At 43.6% G+C, this 19,665-nt stretch overlaps 2 long non-coding RNA genes across 3 annotated transcripts in view; one reads left to right on the forward strand and one right to left on the reverse strand.

Annotated features, from left to right (window-relative positions):
* LOC144784519 (uncharacterized) overlaps window positions 1-4,891 on the forward strand; it is a 182,797-nt gene extending 177,906 nt beyond the window's left edge. Inside the window, exon 4 of the long non-coding RNA XR_013601671.1 lies at window positions 4,397-4,891. This is a non-coding gene — a long non-coding RNA (uncharacterized LOC144784519). The remainder of the gene's footprint in view (window positions 1-4,396) is intronic.
* Window positions 1-19,665, reverse strand: part of LOC144784384 (uncharacterized) — a 623,310-nt gene that overhangs the window by 374,588 nt on the left and 229,057 nt on the right. The window lies entirely within an intron of this gene.

Below are 19,665 nucleotides of genomic sequence, written 5' to 3' on the forward strand. Positions count from 1 at the left end.
ATCTTATGGATGACTGGGGACATAGAAACTTCCTCTATCTTATCACTAATGGAAGCTACACAATTCACACCAGAAGAAACCGCTTTGGACATTTTAAGCTCAACTGGAAGTGTGGCTGGATTCATTGTTTTTAGACTATCCATGGGGTGAGGAGTTTGAGCTGAATCCCGTGCTATTAGAGCACTTGGAGAACTTTTTTTGGGGATCTCCAACAAGGTAGCAGACGTTGGCGGGCAATCAGACACTGCTCCATTCTTATTTTGCAAAAGAACTTGTAAAATTTGAGTTACCGTGTCAAAAATGCACTCAGAACCTCCCACAAATTTTTCAAGTAGGCTCAGAATCGAAGATAAAATTGTTTCCAAAGAAAATAATGAATTAGAAATTAACTTCCCATCATTACTTGGAGACCCCTCAGCTAAGTTGTTCAAAATAGGGCCAGAGCAAGAGGTAAAGTTTAATTGAGCAAGGGAAAAATCTAATTTATTAGAGGGGGTACTACTTAATGGACCCGCACTTGAAATGGATATAACTTCATTAGAATTTGGGATACCCCTAGATTTCCCCAGTAAAGCTGTCATCCGATCCTTATGAGCTGTTAAATCGATGTCAGGTAATGTAAAATCCCTTTGTAGGATGGGCGGATTAACTGGCAAAACTAACAAAGGACTAGTGTTAACTGTAACTTTGGGAATTTCCATAGGGGACGCTTGAGGAAGAACAGTACTATCGGGTATCAAAGCCTTATTACCCGAAGACTCTGAAGTAGCATTCGGACTCAGTTGCAAGTCGTTTGAAGTCAAGGGCAAACCCCTTGTTCTTACGGGGCTAGGGGGTATTAATAGGGATTGACTAGGAACCAAACTCAGGGTAGAGGAAACGTTAATAACCATATTAACAGACTCCGGAGCATTATAATCTGGTACCTCGCTTGGGGGCTGTGACTCAAACGACTTGTCTTTCCCTTTATCCCATAAATTGAAAAGTTGACACTGGCCTTTAAGTTGCATAGAGGACGTAATTTTGTTGCGTAAAGGGTTAGATTTCGTTTTGGACCCGGATTTCCCTACTAGAACACGACCAGAACGGAGTTTTTTTGCCGTCATGAGAAAAGATTTTATAAAATAAAATTGATTAAACTCTCTAAAGTATACAACAAGCCTGTAAATGAATGTCAAACAAAATGATACCAAGGATCAAAGGGAGAGGGCCCAGCCCAGCCTACTTCAGCCTCTGACGGCCTCAGACGGTCCCGCCCTTGTCCCGGGCTTCTCCCGGCGCGCTCCCGCGCGCTCCCGCGATGCGGTACCAAATAGGAGATTTATAACTGCGCTGAGGCGGGGGAGGAGCCGGCAGGGAGAGCGGGTCAGCTGATGGAAATGCCGAGGGTCAGGCGCTCCTGGGACTAGTAGTCCTGCCCCTGCCCTCGCTCGCAGCCCTGCACTCACCACCGCCCCAGGAGTTCAATTGGTAAAGTTCAAAAGATGCTTTAGCTTCGTAGCACAGCGCACTTCAGACAGTGCAGTCCAAGGTGACAACAGACGATGCGGGACCCTGGGAGCGGGTTCCGCGAGAAGTAAAGTATTAAAACAGCAGGAAGAGCAGTTCCAACGTGCTCGCAGTCCAGTACTCCTTCTCTATTCCACAATAGCAACAGGTGAGCAATCCAATCAGGGAAACTGACACGCTGGAATATAACTGCGCTGAGGCGGGGGAGGAGCCGGCAGGGAGAGCGGGTCAGCTGATGGAAATGCCGAGGGTCAGGCGCTCCTGGGACTAGTAGTCCTGCCCCTGCCCTCGCTCGCAGCCCTGCACTCACCACCGCCCCAGGAGTTCAATTGGTAAAGTTCAAAAGACGCTTTAGCTTCGTAGCACAGCGCACTTCAGACAGCGCAGTCCAAGGTGACAACAGACGATGCGGGACCCGCGGAGCGGGTTCCGCGAGAAGTAAAGTATTAAAACAGCAGGAAGAGCAGTTCCAACGTGCTCGCAGTCCAGTACTCCTTCTCTATTCCACAATAGCAACAGGTGCCAACAAACCGCGACTCAGAAAAGATTCAATGACAGAGAAACCAAGTACTTTAAGTGTAAATGACGCAGAACTGCTGCAATCTGTACAATTATTGGCGGGCTGCGATGATGTAATTGACAATGCTGTACTTAACTTGGTTGACACTGAGGATACAATTCATATGACTAGTGGCAGTGGTTTCAAACCAAAATCAGTGTTTGTTCCCCAAATCACGAACAGCTATATTGATAGCTTTGAACGTGGAATGATACAAGAAATGAGACGTTTGGACAGAATGAAGCCTAAAACTAACTGGAATCTTAACAAAAAACAGTTTCTTGCTCTTAAGGAAATGGAAGGTTGGGTGGATGTGGTGATCAGGAATAGTGACAAGGGTGGGAATGTGGTGGTATGGCCCATTGACATGTACCTGAAAGAAGGTTTGATGCAGTTATCTGATACACAGAGTTATATGGAAGCAACCAGAGAGGACTATAATGCATCAAAATGTATTTATGCTGACAAATTGTGTGACTGGAAAGCCAGAGGTATACTTGAGGAGGATGAGTTTAACTACCTCCAGGTAAAATATCCTAAGATACCGGCGCTATATTTCCTCCCAAAGTTGCACAAAAGTTTACAGGCCCCCCCCCGGCAGACCCATTGTGTCATCGGTGGGCAGTCTGTATGAGAAAACTAGCAGATATGTGGACCATTTTTTGCAGCCTTATGTGAGTAATTTACCCTCATATGTTAGGGACTCATCTGATTTTCTAGGTATCATCAAGGATGTGGTGTGGAGTCCTCAATATTGGCTGGTTAGTTTTGATGTGGCCAGTTTGTATACCAGCATCCCACAGGAGCTAGGGGTAGAAGCATGTAAATTATATCTCAAAAACAGATCGGTCTCCCTTCTATCACACACCCACATGTTACTTGACATGATTTGGGAGTGTATGAATAACAACTATTTCATTTTCAACAAAGTCATGTTTAAACAAATCCGGGGGGTGGCAATGGGCACTTGTTTTTCCCCCAGCCTGGCCTGTTTATATCTAGGCTGGTGGGAGGAACTAGTAGTGAAGAAGATCGCCCACTATAGTGCCCACGTCATCCTCTGGAAAAGGTACATAGACGACATTTTCTGTGTTTGGGATAGTACCTTTGACCAAATACAAGAATTTGAAGCTATTTTGAATGACAACTCTCTTAATCTAAAATTCACGAGTGTAATCAGTAAAGATCAATTGGAATTCTTGGACATCAAACTTGCAGTCAAGGGTGGTAATCTAACAAGTACCTTGTTTCGTAAATTGATGGCTGGAAATAGCCTGCTACATGCAGGGAGCAGTCATCCCCAAAGCCTGATACGCAGTATTCCCTTGGGTGAACTAATAAGGGCCAAGAGAAATTGCAGCTCTGCAGAGGGTTTTCTTGAAGAAAGCAAACTTATGATGCAGCGATTCACTGAGAGGGGGTACAGTGAAAAAATAACACAGCAGGCACTAACAAAGGTCAATGCGATGGACAGGGAAGATCTATTAATCCCCAAGGAACGTAAGGAAGATGATAAGGTACGTTTTATTACTACCTATAACAGCCAATCATGGAAACTGCGTAAATGCCTAACTAAATATTGGGAGACACTGAAATTGGACAATGATGTCAAAGAGGCAATCCATGAAATTCCCTCACTGACTTACAGGAAAGCGAACTCTCTTAAGGACACTTTGAGCAGTACACTGATAAAAGAGAGTGGAAAGGCCAATTCAATTCAAGGTTTTTTTCCATGTTTCAGATGTAAAGCCTGTAAATATAGTTGTACTCGGAAATCAATTGAACTGTCTAAAGACAGAGGTGCTCACAAAATTACTAAGCATCTCAGTTGTACAACGCAGTATGTGGTTTACGCTCTTGAGTGTCCTTGTAAGAAATTTTATATAGGCTGTACAACAAAACAAGCAAAATTAAGAATTTTGGAGCACCAGAGAGCAATAAGAAACGAGAATCAGCAATATCCTGTAGCGAGGCATTTTGCGCTGGTACATAACAAAAATCCTAACCTGATGAAATTTTGTGTTTTGGACAGCGTTGAGCTTAATGAGAGGGGAGGTAACAGGTGGCTAGAGTTACGGAAACTCGAATCAATGTACATTATAATGTACAATACCTTGCAGCCCACAGGACACAATTTGGGTGAAGAGTTAGCCATTCACCTCCAAACATAAAGTATGGTTTTCCTGCGATGTAGAATATGCTGCTGCTTTTTTGGTATCTGAAGTTCAAATTTTAATAGGTTTTAACAAAACAGATGTTTTGCACTGATCAAAAAATGTAAATATCCAAAAGTATAGCTACAGTCTTGTTTTCTTTTTTCCACTACAGGATATGGGAGATACCACCGCCCACATGGGCATTATTGGAAGTCAATTCTGATCAATTTGATGGACCTTTGCCCACTGGTGCAATATAATACATGAACAATGATTCTGGGAATTGTGTGAATTTACCACAGTATTGCATAACATGGTTGGCGTAAGGACGCATGTTAAACAGACAGTACAAATATTTCGTCTGTGTATTAAATACAAGATTGTTTGTATAATTTTGAGCATCAAGTCAGATAATGTGGCTTCTTATTAATTCCCAATCACATTTGGAATTGTTACAATTGTTTACATGAAACAATGTTTACAATGGACAGACTTAGCTTATAATGGTATTTTCTTTATGTTTATACACACGTGCACAATTTGTAAACACTATGTTCCTTTAAATGACTGTCAGTACCTGCATAGCCCCACCCGTGAGCAAGAGATCGGTGGATCTCGAAACGCGTTGGGTTTGCTTTGCTAAATAAACTGACAGCATTGTGACACATTTGGGCTCCGACTCTGGTTTTTCACAAAAGGAAACGTGACCAGGAGTGTGTGGAATATATATATATATATATATATATATATATATATATATATATATATATATATATATACATATAAAAAAATATATATATATATATATATATATATATATTTATTTTTTTTTTTTTTTTTTTTTTAAAAGCCGCGAGGCGAAACGCGTCTGTCGAAGGGGTTACGGGGGAGAGGACTTATGCACCGAATAAAGCATCTTTAGCTTTATAACGAACTCCGTGTGTGCTTTTCATTGCTGCAAACCTGAGCATCGTTTGCCTTGTGAAGGAAATATATATATATATATATATATATACTAGCAGCAATTCATACCCGGACGTTGTCCGGGTATGAATTGCTGCCGGCCAGTAGTATATTGTTTCGTAGGATTTCGGTTTGATAGCATTTCTTATCTGTGACAGGCCTGTGAAACGCTCCGATTCACAGTGCACTGCTGATGCACTTAAGAGTGCGCGTTCAGTAGTGTGTGAACTCGAGTTTCCCTACTTTATTTTCCTTGCAATATTATGAAGCGCGAACTCGACAACATGGCATGACCACAATTTACATTACAGAAGAACACATTCATTTGTGGTAGGCACGGGGAGACAAAGCGATTTGCCTGGAATCACAGGATGTTGAGCTGATGCCGAGATTCGAACGTAGCTCCCCATTTCTAAAGTTCGCAATTCTAGAACTTGTGTTGGGTGGTGTGTCTAAAAGTGTATGTCGGTGCTGGCCATCAATGAGAGAGACCTGTGCATTTTTCCAATCGGTGGTGAAAAAATATGAGTATGTTGCTGGAGATGTGGGCCGCCGTGCCACCAATGTACTTACGGGGGAGGGTAAACACCTATTATTCCGCAACTTTCTTTCCGCATACCATCACTCCGCATACTTTCATTACGAAAGTACCATGACTCCGCAATGCCATTATAACGCATGGCATTACATTTTATATGCTTTTACCACGCATACATTTACAACGAAATTCGTTGTAAATGCATGAATGGTAAAAGCATGTTTTTTTTTTTAAATGTTTGGATAAGGCAAGTATCGGTATAGGGGTATATGTTTTGGGGTACTGAGGTACATGTTTTGGGGTGTTTGGGTATTTTAAGGGTTCAGATATAGTTTTGGGTTATGGGGTACAGAGGTATTTTAAGGGTTCAGGGCTAGGTTTGGGTTTTGGGGTACAGGGGTATTTTTAGGGTTCAGGGCTAGGTTTGGGTTTTGGGATACAGGGGTATTTTAGGGTTCTGGGCTAGGTTTGGGCTTTGGGGTACAGGGGTATTTTTAGGGTTCAGGGGTAGGTTTGGGGTTTGGGGAACAGGGTTATTTTAAGGGTTATGGGCTAGGTTTGGGTTTTGGGGTACAGGGGTATTTTAGGGTTATGGGGTAGGTTTGGGTTTTGGGGTACAGGGGTATTTTTAGGGTTCAGGGGTAATTTTGGGTTTTGAGGTACAGGGGTATTTATAGGGCTTAGGGCTAGGTTTGGGTTTTGGGGTACAGGGGTATTTTTAGGGTTTAGGGATAGGTTTGGGTTTTGGGGTACAGGGTATATTTAAAGGGTTAAGATGGGTTAGTGTTTAAGGGTGTTGGGGTATTTTATAGAGTAAGGGTGGGTTATGATTATGGGGTGCAGGGGTATTTAAAGTAGGGGTGGGCGGAGTTGGCGCAAGCTTAGTACAATAAATCCGCAATATTTCGTTCCGTCAGATTTCCAATTATTAAAACAGAAACCTTATATATTCAAGGTAAAATAACAAGTATTTATACATGCTAAAATGCATATAGTCATTTCACAAAAGTGAAATTAGCTTCCAGCAAGCAGTGAGAGTGGTGATGATTTTGAGATCAAGCCCCTGCAAAGCATTATGGGACGAGATTAGCAGTGGGAAGTGAATATTATAGTATCCAAATAATTCTACAAAGAGCTGCAGTTCACCTCGTCGTCCCCAGTTGTCCCCGATGAGGCAAATGCAATTGCATGTAAAATTTTACACATCAAGCTGCAGTTCACCTCGTCGTCCCAAGATGTCCCTGATGAGTAAAATTCAAAAACATTGAAACCCTTTCATGAATGCTAAAAATTATGCTAATTTTATCCCATAATGCTTTGCAGGGCCTTTTAGTTGTATTTTTGCCCATAACTGTGCTTGGGGTGGTTCTAAGAGAATGGGACCTCCACTGAATTACTATTTAAAGGGAGCAGGATTGTATAGAACCTGGGAAGAAAAAACAACACTCGTGACGGAATGCCCCCAGCGATTGTCACGACCCCAGCACACACCCACAGCACAATGCAGACGCGCCCACAAGGGACTACTTTGCTGGCACGGTTCTTTTACCTTTTAAATGTATATGGTGGGCGTCTGCATAGCCTATATCCTTCTGCTGCAACTGCCCTTTCCAACGCTGTATTGGGTGTTGTGATTGGTGCTGTGGTTCCTGAGATTACCCGCCTCAATGGTTTGGGTTCTCTCTTTATTATATTAGTACTAGCAGCCCGCCCCAGCGTTGCCCGGGGCAGAAGGGGGCTGGGGGCAGCATTTCAGGCTTGCGTGCACCTTACCTCAGCATTTGCTCCCAGTCGCACAAACTCAGGCCCACGCTCCAGTCCGCCTCACTTCACCGCCCCCCACTACTCTCACTTAAATGTCTGCACCAAATGTGAAAGCCGTTTTAAAACCTATCATTTATTTTGCTATCCCACTCCAGTCCGCCTCACTTCACCGCCCCACTACACCAAGCCAGTCTACACGCCCCGCTGCAGTCCGCTATCCCGCTCCATTCCGCCTCACTTACCGTTCCTCCCCGCGTACTTCACGCTCTTCCCCGCATTTCACATACCTCATGGCGCTGCAGTCTTGCTACGTTCTCCACTCCTCCATGCGCTGTTGTCCTCCATTCCGCTCCAGTCCGCCTTACTTCACCGCTCTTCCCCGCGGTTCACGTACCTCATTCCCTCCAGTCTGGTTGAGTTTTCCACTCCTCCCCGCGCTGTTGTCCGCTCCTCCTCGCGTTCCTGTCCTCCGATGATGTCAGCACGCACATTGTTAGCACACACGGCCGGCGCTACTTCTTAGGGACTACTTTTTTTTATTGTTTATTTTTTATTAACCTATGTCCATCTACTGGACCCCCCCCCCCCCTTTCCAAGGCTGTATTGGGTGATGCGATTGGTGGTGTACTTTTCGAGTTTACCTGGCTCAAAGGATACAGGGGCATATTATCAAGGGGGTTTATCTCCGCTTTTTTGGCTTTAAAAGCCAAGAAAGCGGAGATAAAGTTATCTCCCTATTACCTAGCTGTCGCTAACACAAGTTAGTGACAGCTAGTAGGAGATAGCGACCATCTTGGGCCCCACTTTGCATTTCAGTGATATTTATCACTAATGACATGCAAAGTGGGCGTGCCAAGATGTTAGCGACTGGAAACAGTCGCTAACATCGGTATTTCCTATTACCAACTTTTGGAGATATTCGCGCTAAGCGCGAATATCTCCAAAAGCTAACACCTGCCCTGAGCAGTTCTTAGCCATGTTATCCAATGGGAGGTGGATAACATGGCTAAGAGCATTAGCTCCGTAATGCATGAATATCGCTGACTTTTCAGCGATATTCATGCATTGCGGCCGTTTTTTATCACATTTGCGATAAACCTTGGTAATACCAAGGTTTATCTTCGATAAAAATTGCCGCAGCCTAGCGGTAAATTTTTGTCTCTAACCAAGCAATAGCGATAATTATCGCTATTGCTTGGTAATATGCCCCACAGTTCTCTCTTTATAATAGTAGTATAGATAGATAAAGGTTTTTGAAACAAACATGTACCAATAGAATTATGTATTGTTTAACTAAAGGCACTGCTTACTATATTTTCATTTTTGTGAGATGGCTATATGTATTTTAGCATGTAACGATAATTATTTAATTTTTATTAACTAAAAGTATGTCAGATTTCTGTTTAAAACTTTTTTTAAAACACAACAAAAACTCTGGAATAAGCTACTTCACCCACATTCCACTGTTAAAACATTTTTATTTTTACATACTACAAAACATATAACTAATTCACAAAAGTGTGCATTGAAAAATAACAGTCAGTGAGAGAGGTCATCATTTTGGGGTTCCCCCTAACCTAGAGGGAGGACCAAGCAGGTGCCTTCAACACAAAGAGCATATCATGCTCAATGATTATGATGGTCCCATCCTAGGACCACCCCAAGCAAAGTTATGGGCAAAAGTATAATGTCAACCAAAGGCCCAGCAAAGCATTATGGGGCGAGATTCTAGAGTTTAGTTAATATTATAGTATTAGCTCTCAGCTGAGACTGAGAGCCTGCTCCTTGAGGAATGTTTTGATATTGGATACTATAATATTCACTGCACCCTAGAATATTAGTATCCAAATAATTCTACAAAGAGCTGCAGTTCACCTCCTCGTCCCCAGTTGTCCCCGATGAGGCAAATGCAATAGCATTTAAAATATTATACATCAAGCTGCAGTTCACCTCGTGGTCCCTAGATGTCCCTGATGAGGCAAATGCAATAGCATTTAAAATATTACACACTAGCAGCCCGTCCCGACATTGTCCGGGTATGAATTGCTGCCGGCCAGTAGTATATTGTTTCATAGGATTTCGTTTTGATAGCATTTCTTATCTGTGACAGGCCTGTGAAACGCTCCGATTCACAGTGCACTGCTGATGCACTTGAGAGTGCGCGTTCAGCAGTGTGTGAACTCGAGTTTCCCTTCTTTATTTTCCTTGCAATATTATATAGCGCAAACTCGACAACATGGCATGAGCACAATTTACATTACAGAAGAACACATTCATTTGTGGTAGGCACGGGGAGACAAAGAGATTTGCCTGGAATCACAGGATGTTGAGCTGATGCCGAGATTCGAACGTAGCTCCCCATCTCTAAAGTTCACAATTCTAGAACTTGTTGTGGGAGGTGTGTCTAAAAGTGTATGTCGGTGCTGGACATCAATGAGAGAGACCTGTGCATTTTTCCAATCGGTGGTGAGAAAATATGAGTATGTTGCTGGAGATGTGGGCCGCCGTGCCACCAATGTACTTACGGGGGAGGGTAAACACCCATTATTCCGCAAATTTCTTTCCGCATACCATCACTCCGCATACTTTCATTACGAAAGTACCATGACTCCGCAATGCCATTATAACGCATGGCATTACATTTTATATGCTTTTACCATTCATACATTTACAACGAAATTCGTTGTAAATGCATGAATGTTAAAAGCATGTTTTTTAAAAATGTTTGGATAAGGCAAGTATGGGTATAGGGGTATATGTTTTGGGGTGTTTGGGTATTTTAAGGGTTCAGATATAGTTTTGGGTTATGGGGTATTTTTAGGGTTCAGGGCTAGGTTTGGGCTTTGGGGTATAGGGGTATTTTTAGGGTTCAGGGGTAGGTTTGGGTTTTGGGGTACAGGGGTATTTTAAGGGTTCAGGGCTAGGTTTGGGATTTGGGGTACAGGGGTATTTTTAGGGTTCAGGGCTAGGTTTGGGTTTGGGATACACAGGTATTTTAGGGTTCTGGGCTAGGTTTGGGTTTTGGGGTACAGGGGTATTTTTAGGGTTCAGGGGTAGGTTTGGGTTTTGGGGTACAGGGGTATTTAAGGGTTATGGTCTAGGTTTGGGTTTTGGGGTACAGGGGTATTTTTAGGGTTTAGGGATAGGTTTGGGTTTTAGGATACAGGGTATATTTAAAGGGTTAAGATGGGTTAGTGTTTAAGGGTGTTGGGGTTTTTTATAGAGCAAGGGTGGGTTATGATTATGGGGTGCAGGGGTATTCAAAGTAGGGGTTGGCGGAATTGGCGCGAACTTAGTACAATAAAACTGCAATATTTCGTTCCGTCAGATTTCCAATTATTAAAACAGAAACCTCATATATTCAAGGTAAAATAACAAGTATTTCTACATGCTAAAATGCATATAGTCATTTCACAAAAATGAAATTAGCTTCCAGCAAGCAGTGAGAAAGGTGATGATTTTGAGATCAAGCCTGTGCAAAGCATTATGGGATGAGATTAGCAGTGGGAAGTGAATATTATAGTATCCAAATAATTCTACAAAGAGCTGCAGTTCACCTCGTCGTCCCCAGTTGTCCCCGATGAGGCAAATGCAAAAGCATTTAAAATATTATACATCAAGCTGCAGTTCACCTCGTGGTCCCTAGATGTCCCTGATGAGGCAAATGCAATAGCATTTAAAATATTACACATCAAGCTGCAGTTCACCTCGTCGTCCCTAGATGTCCCTGATGAGGCAAATGCAAAAGCATTTAAAATATTATACATCAAGCTGCAGTTCACCTCGCCGTCCCTAGATGTCCCTGATGAGGCAAATGCAATAGCATTTAAAATATTATACAATAAGCTGCATTTCACCTCGTTGTCCCAAGATGTCTCTGATGAGTAAAATTCAAAAACATTGAAACCTTTTCATGAATGCTAAAAATGATGCTAATCTTATCCCATAATGCTTTGCAGGGCCTTTTAGTTGTATTTTTGCCCATAACTGTGCTTGGGGTGGTTCTAAGAGAACGGGACCTCCACTGAATTACTATTTAAAGGGAGCAGGAATGTATAGAACCTGGGAAGAAAAAACAACACTCGTGACGGAATGCCCCCCGCACACACCCACAGCACAATGCAGACACGCCCACAAGGGACTAATTTGCTGGCACGGTTCTTTTCCCTTTTAAATGTATATGGTGGGCGTCTGCATAGCCTATGTCCTTCTGCTGCAACTGCCCTTTCCAACGCTGTATTGGGTGTTGTGATTGGTGCTGTGGTTCCTGAGATTACCCGCCTCAAAAGTTTGGGTTCTCTCTTTATTATATTAGTATAGATCAAGCTGCAGTTCACCTCGCCGTCCCTAGATGTCCCTGATGAGGCAAATGCAATAGCATTTAAAATATTATACATCAAGCTGCAGTTCACCTCGTCGTCCCAAGATGACCCTGATGAGTAAAATTCAAAAACATTGAAACCCTTTCATGAATGCTAAAAATTATGCTAATCTTATCCCATAATGCTTTGCAGGGCCTTTTAGTTGTATTTCTGCCCATAACTGTGCTTGGGGTGGTTCTAAGAGAATGGGACCTCCACTGAATTACTATTTAAAGGGAGCAGGAATGTATAGAACCAGGGAAGAAAAAACAACACTCGTGATGGAATGCCCCCAGCGATTGTCACGCCCCAGCACACACCCACAGCACAATGCAGACACGCCCACAAGGGACTACTTTGCTGGCACGGTTCTTTCACCTTTTAAATGTATATGGTGGGCGTCTGCAGAGCCTATGTCCTTCTGCTGCAACTGCCCTTTCCAACGCTGTATTGGGTGTTGTGATTGGTGCTGTGGTTCCTGAGATTACCCGCCTCAAAGGTTTGGGTTCTCTCTTTATTATATTAGTATAGATAGATACTAGCAGCCCATCCCGACGTTGTCCGGGTATGAATCGCTGCCGGCCAGGAGTATATTGTTTTGTAGGATTTCGTTTTGATAGCATTTCTTATCTGTGACAGGCAAGTGAAACGCTCCGATTCAAAGTGCACTGTTGATGCACTTAAGAGTGCGCATTCAGTGGTGTGTGAACTCGAATTTCCCTACTTTATTTTTCCTTACAATATTATATAGCGCGAACTCGACAACATGGCATGAGCACAATTTACATTACAGAAGAACACATTCATTTGTGGTAGGCACGGGGAGACAAAGCGATTTGCCTGGAATCACAGGATGTTGAGCTGATGCCGAGATTCGAACGTAGCTCCCCAGCTCTAAAGTTCGCAATTCTAGAACTTGTGGCGGGAGGTGTGTCTAAAAGTGTATGTCGGTGCTGGCCATCAATGAGAGAGACCTGTGCATTTTTCAAATGGGTGGTGAAAAAATATGAGTATGTTGCTGGAGATGTGGGCCGGCGTGCCACCAATGTACTTACCGGGGGAGGGTAAACACCCATTATTCCGCAACTTTCTTTCCGCATACCATCACTCTGCATACTTTCATAACGAAAGTACCATGACTCCGCAATGCCATTATAACGCATGGCATTACATTTTATATGCTTTTACCACGCATACATTTACAACGAAATTCGTTGTAAATGCATGAATGGTAAAAGCATGGGGGCAGATTTATGAAGGCCTTGCGCCGCCGGTGCGTCATTTTTAACATGGGAAAAAGTGACGCACCGGCGGCGCAAGGCCTTCATAAATCTGCCCCATGGTCTTTTTTAATGTTTGGATAAGGTAAGTATGGGTATAGGGGTATATGTTTTGGGGTACTGAGGTATATGTTTTGGGGTGTTTGGGTATTTTAAGGGTTCAGATATAGTTTTGGGTTATGGGGTACCGGGGTAGTTTTAGGGTTTAGGGATAGGTATGGGTTTTGGGGTACAGGGGTATTTTTAGGGTTCAGGGCTAGGTTTGGGTTTTGGGTATAGGGGTATTTTTAGGGTTCAGGGGTAGGTTTGGGTTTTAGGGTACAGGAGTAATTTAAGGGTTCAGGGCTAGGTTTGGGTTTTGGGGTACAGGGGTATTTCTAGAGTTCAGGGCTAGGTTTGGGTTTTGGGGTACACGGGTATTTTAGGGTTCAGGGGTAGGTTTGGGCTTTGGGGTACAGGGTTATTTTTAGGTTACAGGGGTAGGTTTGGGTTTTGGGGTACAGGGGCATTTTTAGGGTTCAGGGGTAGGTTTGGGTTTTGAGGTACAGGGGTATTTTAAGGGTGCAGGGCTAGGTTTGGGTTTTGGGGTACAGGGGTATTTTAGAGTTCAGGGATAGATTTGGGTTTTGGGGTACAGTGGTATTTTTAGGGTTCAGGGCTAGGTTTGGGTTTTGGGGTACGGGCTATTTTTAGGGTTCAGGGGTACATTTGGGTTTTGAGGTACAGGGGTATTTATAGGGTTCAGGGCTAGGTTTGGGTTTTGGGGTACAGGGGTATTTTTAGGGTTTAGGGATAGGTTTGGGTTTTGGGGTACAGGGTATATTTATAGGGTTAAGATGGGTTAGTGTTTAAGGGTGTTGGGGTATTTTAAAGAGTAAGGGTTGGTTATGATTATGGGGTGCAGGGGTTTTTAAAGGGAGCAGGGTGGGATTAGCTCACGTATGAGACATGGCATGAAGGGCGGAACGAACCACCTTCCCCCAGCTTTTGTCACGCCCCCAGCACACATCCAAAGCACAGCGCAGACACACCCACAAGGGACTACTTTGCTGGCACGGTTCTTTCACCTTTTAAATGTATATGGTGGGCGTCTGCAGAGCCTATGTCCTTCTGCTGCAACTGCCCTTTCCAACGCTGTATTGGGTGTTGTGATTGGTGCTGTGGTTCCTGAGATTACCCGCCTCAAAGGTTTGGGTTCTCTCTTTATTATATCAGTATAGATAGATACTAGCAGCCCATCCCGACGTTGTCCGGGTATGAATCGCTGCCGGCCAGTAGTATATTGTTTTGTAGGATTTCGTTTTGATAGCATTTCTTATCTGTGACAGGCAAGTGAAACGCTCCGATTCAAAGTGCACTGTTGATGCACTTAAGAGTGCGCATTCAGTGGTGTGTGAACTCGAATTTCCCTACTTTATTTTTCCTTACAATATTATATAGCGTGAACTCGACAACATGGCATGAGCACAATTTACATTACAGAAGAACACATTCATTTGTGGTAGGCACGGGGAGACAAAGCGATTTGCCTGGAATCACAGGATGTTGAGCTGATGCCGAGATTCGAACGTAGCTCCCCAGCTCTAAAGTTCGCAATTCTAGAACTTGTGGCGGGAGGTGTGTCTAAAAGTGTATGTCGGTGCTGGCCATCAATGAGAGAGACCTGTGCATTTTTCAAATGGGTGGTGAAAAAATATGAGTATGTTGCTGGAGATGTGGGCCGGCGTGCCACCAATGTACTTACCGGGGGAGGGTAAACACCCATTATTCCGCAACTTTCTTTCCGCATACCATCACTCTGCATACTTTCATAACGAAAGTACCATGACTCCGCAATGCCATTATAACGCATGGCATTACATTTTATATGCTTTTACCACGCATACATTTACAACAAAATTCGTTGTAAATGCATGAATGGTAAAAGCATGGGGGCAGATTTATGAAGGCCTTGCGCCGCCGGTGCGTCATTTTTAACATGGGAAAAAGTGACGCACCGGCGGCGCAAGGCCTTCATAAATCTGCCCCATGGTCTTTTTTAATGTTGGGATAAGGTAAGTATGGGTATAGGGGTATATGTTTTGGGGTACTGAGGTATATGTTTTGGGGTGTTTGGGTATTTGAAGGGTTTAGATATAGTTTTGGGTTATGGGGTACCGGGGTAGTTTTAGGGTTTAGGGATAGGTATGGGTTTTGGGGTACAGGGGTATTTTTAGGGTTCAGGGGTAGGTTTGGGTTTTGGGTATAGGGGTATTTTTAGGGTTCAGGGGTAGGTTTGGGTTTTAGGGTACAGGAGTAATTTAAGGTTTCAGGGCTAGGTTTGGGTTTTGGGGTACAGTGGTATTTCTAGAGTTCAGGGCTAGGATTGGGTTTTGGGGTACAGGGGTATTTTAGGGTCCAGGGGTAGGTTTGGGCTTTGGGGTACAGGTTTATTTATAGGGTTCAGGGCTAGGTTTGGGTTTTGGGGTACAGGGGTATTTTTAGGGTTCAGGGGTAGGTTTGGGTTTTGAGGTACAGGGGTATTTTAAGGGTGCAGGGCTAGGTTTGGGTGTTGGGGTACAGGGGTATTTTAGAGTTCAGGGATAGATTTGGGTTTTGGGGTACAGTGGTATATTTAGGGTTCAGGGCTAGGTTTGGGTTTTGGGGTACGGGCTATTTTTAGGGTTCAGGGGTAGGTTTGGGTTTTGAGGTACAGGGGTATTTATAGGGTTCAGGGCTAGGTTTGGGTTTTGGGGTACAGGGGTATTTTTAGGGTTTAGGGATAGGTTTGGGTTTTGGGGTACAGGGTATATTTATAGGGTTAAGATGGGTTAGTGTTTAAGGGTGTTGGGGTATTTTAAAGAGTAAGAGTTGGTTATGATTATGGGGTGCAGGGGTTTTTAAAGGGAGCAGGGTGGGATTAGCTCACGATATGAGACATGGCATGAAGGGCGGAACGAACCACCTTCCCCCAGCTTTTGTCACGCCCCCAGCACACATCCAAAGCACAGCGCAGACACACCCACAAGGGACTACTTTGCTGGCACAGTTCTTTTACCTTTTAAATGTATATGGTGGGCGTCTGCATAGCCTATGTCCTTCTGCTGCAACTGCCCTTCCCAACGCTGTATTGGGTGTTGTGATTGGTGCTGTGGTTCCTGAGATTTCCCGCCTCAAAGGTTTGGGCTCTCTCTTTATTATATTAGTATAGATATACTATATAGAAACTTAGGCTATGCAGACTCCCACCATATATATTTAAAAGGTGAAAGAACCGTGCCAGCAAAGTAGTCCCTTGTGGGCGTGTCTGCATTGTGCTGTGGGTGTGTGCTGGGGGCGTGACAATCGCTGGGGGCATTCCGTCACGAGTGTTGTTTTTTCTTCCCAGGTTCTATACATTCCTGCTCCCTTTAAATAGTAATTCAGTGGAGGTCCCATTCTCTTAGAACCACCCCAAGCACAGTTATGGGCAAAAATACAACTAAAAGGCCCTGCAAAGCATTATGGGATAAGATTAGCATAATTTTTAGCATTCATGAAAGGGTTTCAATGTTTTTGAATTTTACTCATCAGGAACATCTTGGGATGACGAGGTGAACTGCAGCTTGATGTATAATATTTTAAATGCTATTGCATTTGCCTCATCAGGGTCATCTAGGGATGGTGAGGTGAACTGCAGCTTGATGTATAATATTTTAAATGCTATTGCATTTGCCTCATCAGGGACATCTAGGGACGACAAGGTGAACTGCAGCTTGATGTGTAATATTTTAAATGCTATTGCATTTGCCTCATCAGGGACATCTAGGGACCACGAGGTGAACTGTAGCTTGATGTATAATATTTTAAATGCTATTGCATTTGCCTCATCGGGGACAACTGGGGACGACGAGGTGAACTGCAGCTCTTTGTAGAAATATTTGGGTACTAATATTCTAGGGTGCAGTGACTATTATAGTATCCAATATCAAAACATTCCTCAAGGAGCAGGCTCTCAGGCTCAGCTAAGAGCTAATACTATAATGTTAACTAAACTCTAGAATCTCGCCCCATAATGCTTTGCTGGGCCTTTGGTTGACATTATACTTTTGCCCATAACTTTGCTTGGGGTGGTCCTAGGAGGATGGGACCATCATAATCATTGAGCATGATATGCTCTTTGTGTTCAAGGCACCTGCTTGGTTCTCCCCCTAGGTTAGGGGGAACCCCAAAATGATGACCTCTCTCACTGACTGTTAATTTCAATGCTCACTTTTTGTGAATTAGTTATTTGTTTTGTAGTATGTAAAAATAAAAATGTTTTAACAGTGGAATGTGGGTGAAGCAGCCTATTCCAGAAATTTTGTTGTGTTTTAAAAAATGTTTTAAATAGAAATCTGACATACTTTTAGTTAATAAAAAATAAATAATTATCGTTACATGCTAAAATACTTATAGCCATCTCACAAAAATGAAAATATAGTAAGCCGTACCTTTAGTTAAACAATAAAAAAATCTATTGGTACATGTTTGTTTCAAAAACCTTTATCTATCTATACTACTATTATAAAGAGAGAACTGTGTCCTTTGAGCCAGGTAAACTCGAAAAGTATACCACCAATCGCACCACCCAATACAGCGTTGGAAAGTGGGGGTCCAGTAGATGGACATAGGCTATAAAAAAAAAAACGTTATTTGAAAAATAAACAATAAAAAAAAGTAGTCCCTAAGAAGTAGCGCCGGCCGTGTGTGCTAACAACGTGCGTGCTGACATCATTGGAGGACAGGAACGCGAGGAGGAGCGGACAACATCGCGGGGAGGAGTGGAAAACTTAGCAAGAATGGAGAGAATGAGGTACGCGAACCGCGGGAAAGAGCGGTGAAGTAAGGCGGACTGGAGCGGAATGGAGGACAACAGCGCATGGAGGAGTGGAGAACGTAGCAAGACTGCAGCGCCATGAGGTATGTGAAACGTGGGGAAGAGCGGTGAAGTACGCGGGGAGGAGCGGTAAGTGAGGCGGAATGGAGCAGGATAGCGGACTGCAGCGGGGCGTGTAGACTGGCTTGGTGTAGTGGGGCGGTGAAGTGAGGCGGACTGGAGCGGGATAGCAAAATAAATGATAGGTTTTAAAACGGCTTTCACATTTGGTGCAGACATTTAACTGAGAGTAGTGGGGGGCAATGAAGTGAGGCGGACTGGAGCGTGGGCCTGAGTTTGTGCGACTGGGAGCAAGCGCTGAGGTAAGGTGCACGCAAGCCTGAAATGCTGCCCCCATTCCCCTTCTGCCCCGGGCAACGCTGGGGCGGGCTGCTAGTTGTATATATAGCAGTTCGGTCATTGTATAGTATGGTATAGGCTGTCATTGTATAGTATGGTCTATCATTGCAGAGTTTATTATGGTATGGTATGGCCAGTCTTTGTATGGTATGGTATGGCGTGTCATTGTATTGTATGGTATAGGCTGTCATTGTGTAGTGTAGTATGATATGGTCTATCGTTGTAGAGTTTATTACTTAAGTTATGGCATGTCATTGTATAGTATGGCATGGTTTAGTATGGTATTGCCTGGTATTAGTTGGTAGAGTATGGCCTGTATTTGTATGGTATAGTATAAACTGTCATTGTATAGTATGGCATGGCCTGTCATTGTGTATATATATTATTTTATATCCAAAATGAAGGTTGCCCTCGCATGAAAACGCACTCACTGGTAGGTATTCTTCTTTATTGGAGACAGAAACGAAAACAGCAACCGACTTTGCCTCAAATTCAGGAGGGCCTTACGCGTTTCGGACTCACTAGTCCTTGCTCACAGGCCAGTTCGAAGAGGAAACAGCAACTAAATTGTAGCACACCTGCTTCAATACTAAAGTTCCACCCCCAGTGGGCATTTGCATTTGAAGGGCATTCTGTACTTCAAATGCAAATGCCCACTGGGGCGGAACTTTAATAATTAGCTGGGTAAAAACACAATGAAAACCCAGGAAGTGCCGGGTATATCTACAGATAACACACTATACAATGTCTAGTGCATCCATTATTCCTCTTGTTTAAAGCAACAACATTAGAAATATCCCTCTGCTCTCTCAGTAGATTTGGAAATACCATAATGGCCATAGGGACCCCTTGCCCAGGCATTCTGACAGAGAGCAGTGGACGTGGTCTCCCAGCACAGCGGGCTGATGTAGCAGCGGGCAGACACGAATCCAGTAGAAAACGGAACAACAGTTGGCTATCTGCCTCCATGAAGTCCCCCGGTCCCTCAGACCCTGCAGGAACCACCAGAAGTCAGAGGCCAGAGGATCGGCCTGATACTGTTACTGCTACCGCTCTACGCCTGTATGGTGTGTGTTAGGCAACTCCTTGCCAAATGATTTCCGCAACATAGATACAGAACCCCATTTTAGAAAAATGGTTAAGACCTGGCTCTTTACGGCAGAATAATTTGTGCCGGGAGTGTGGCTGTCCAGTATGCCATCGATGCACTACTGATCGCTTTTAGCGCCGGGACAGCTCTGTTTGAGGTAGCTGTTGCACTCTATAAGTGTCTGTATTATTATAATTAAGCAAGCAGTC

Source organism: Lissotriton helveticus, chromosome 1_1 (genome assembly GCF_964261635.1).
Source record: "Lissotriton helveticus chromosome 1_1, aLisHel1.1, whole genome shotgun sequence".
NCBI classification, from domain to species: Eukaryota; Metazoa; Chordata; class Amphibia; order Caudata; family Salamandridae; genus Lissotriton; species Lissotriton helveticus.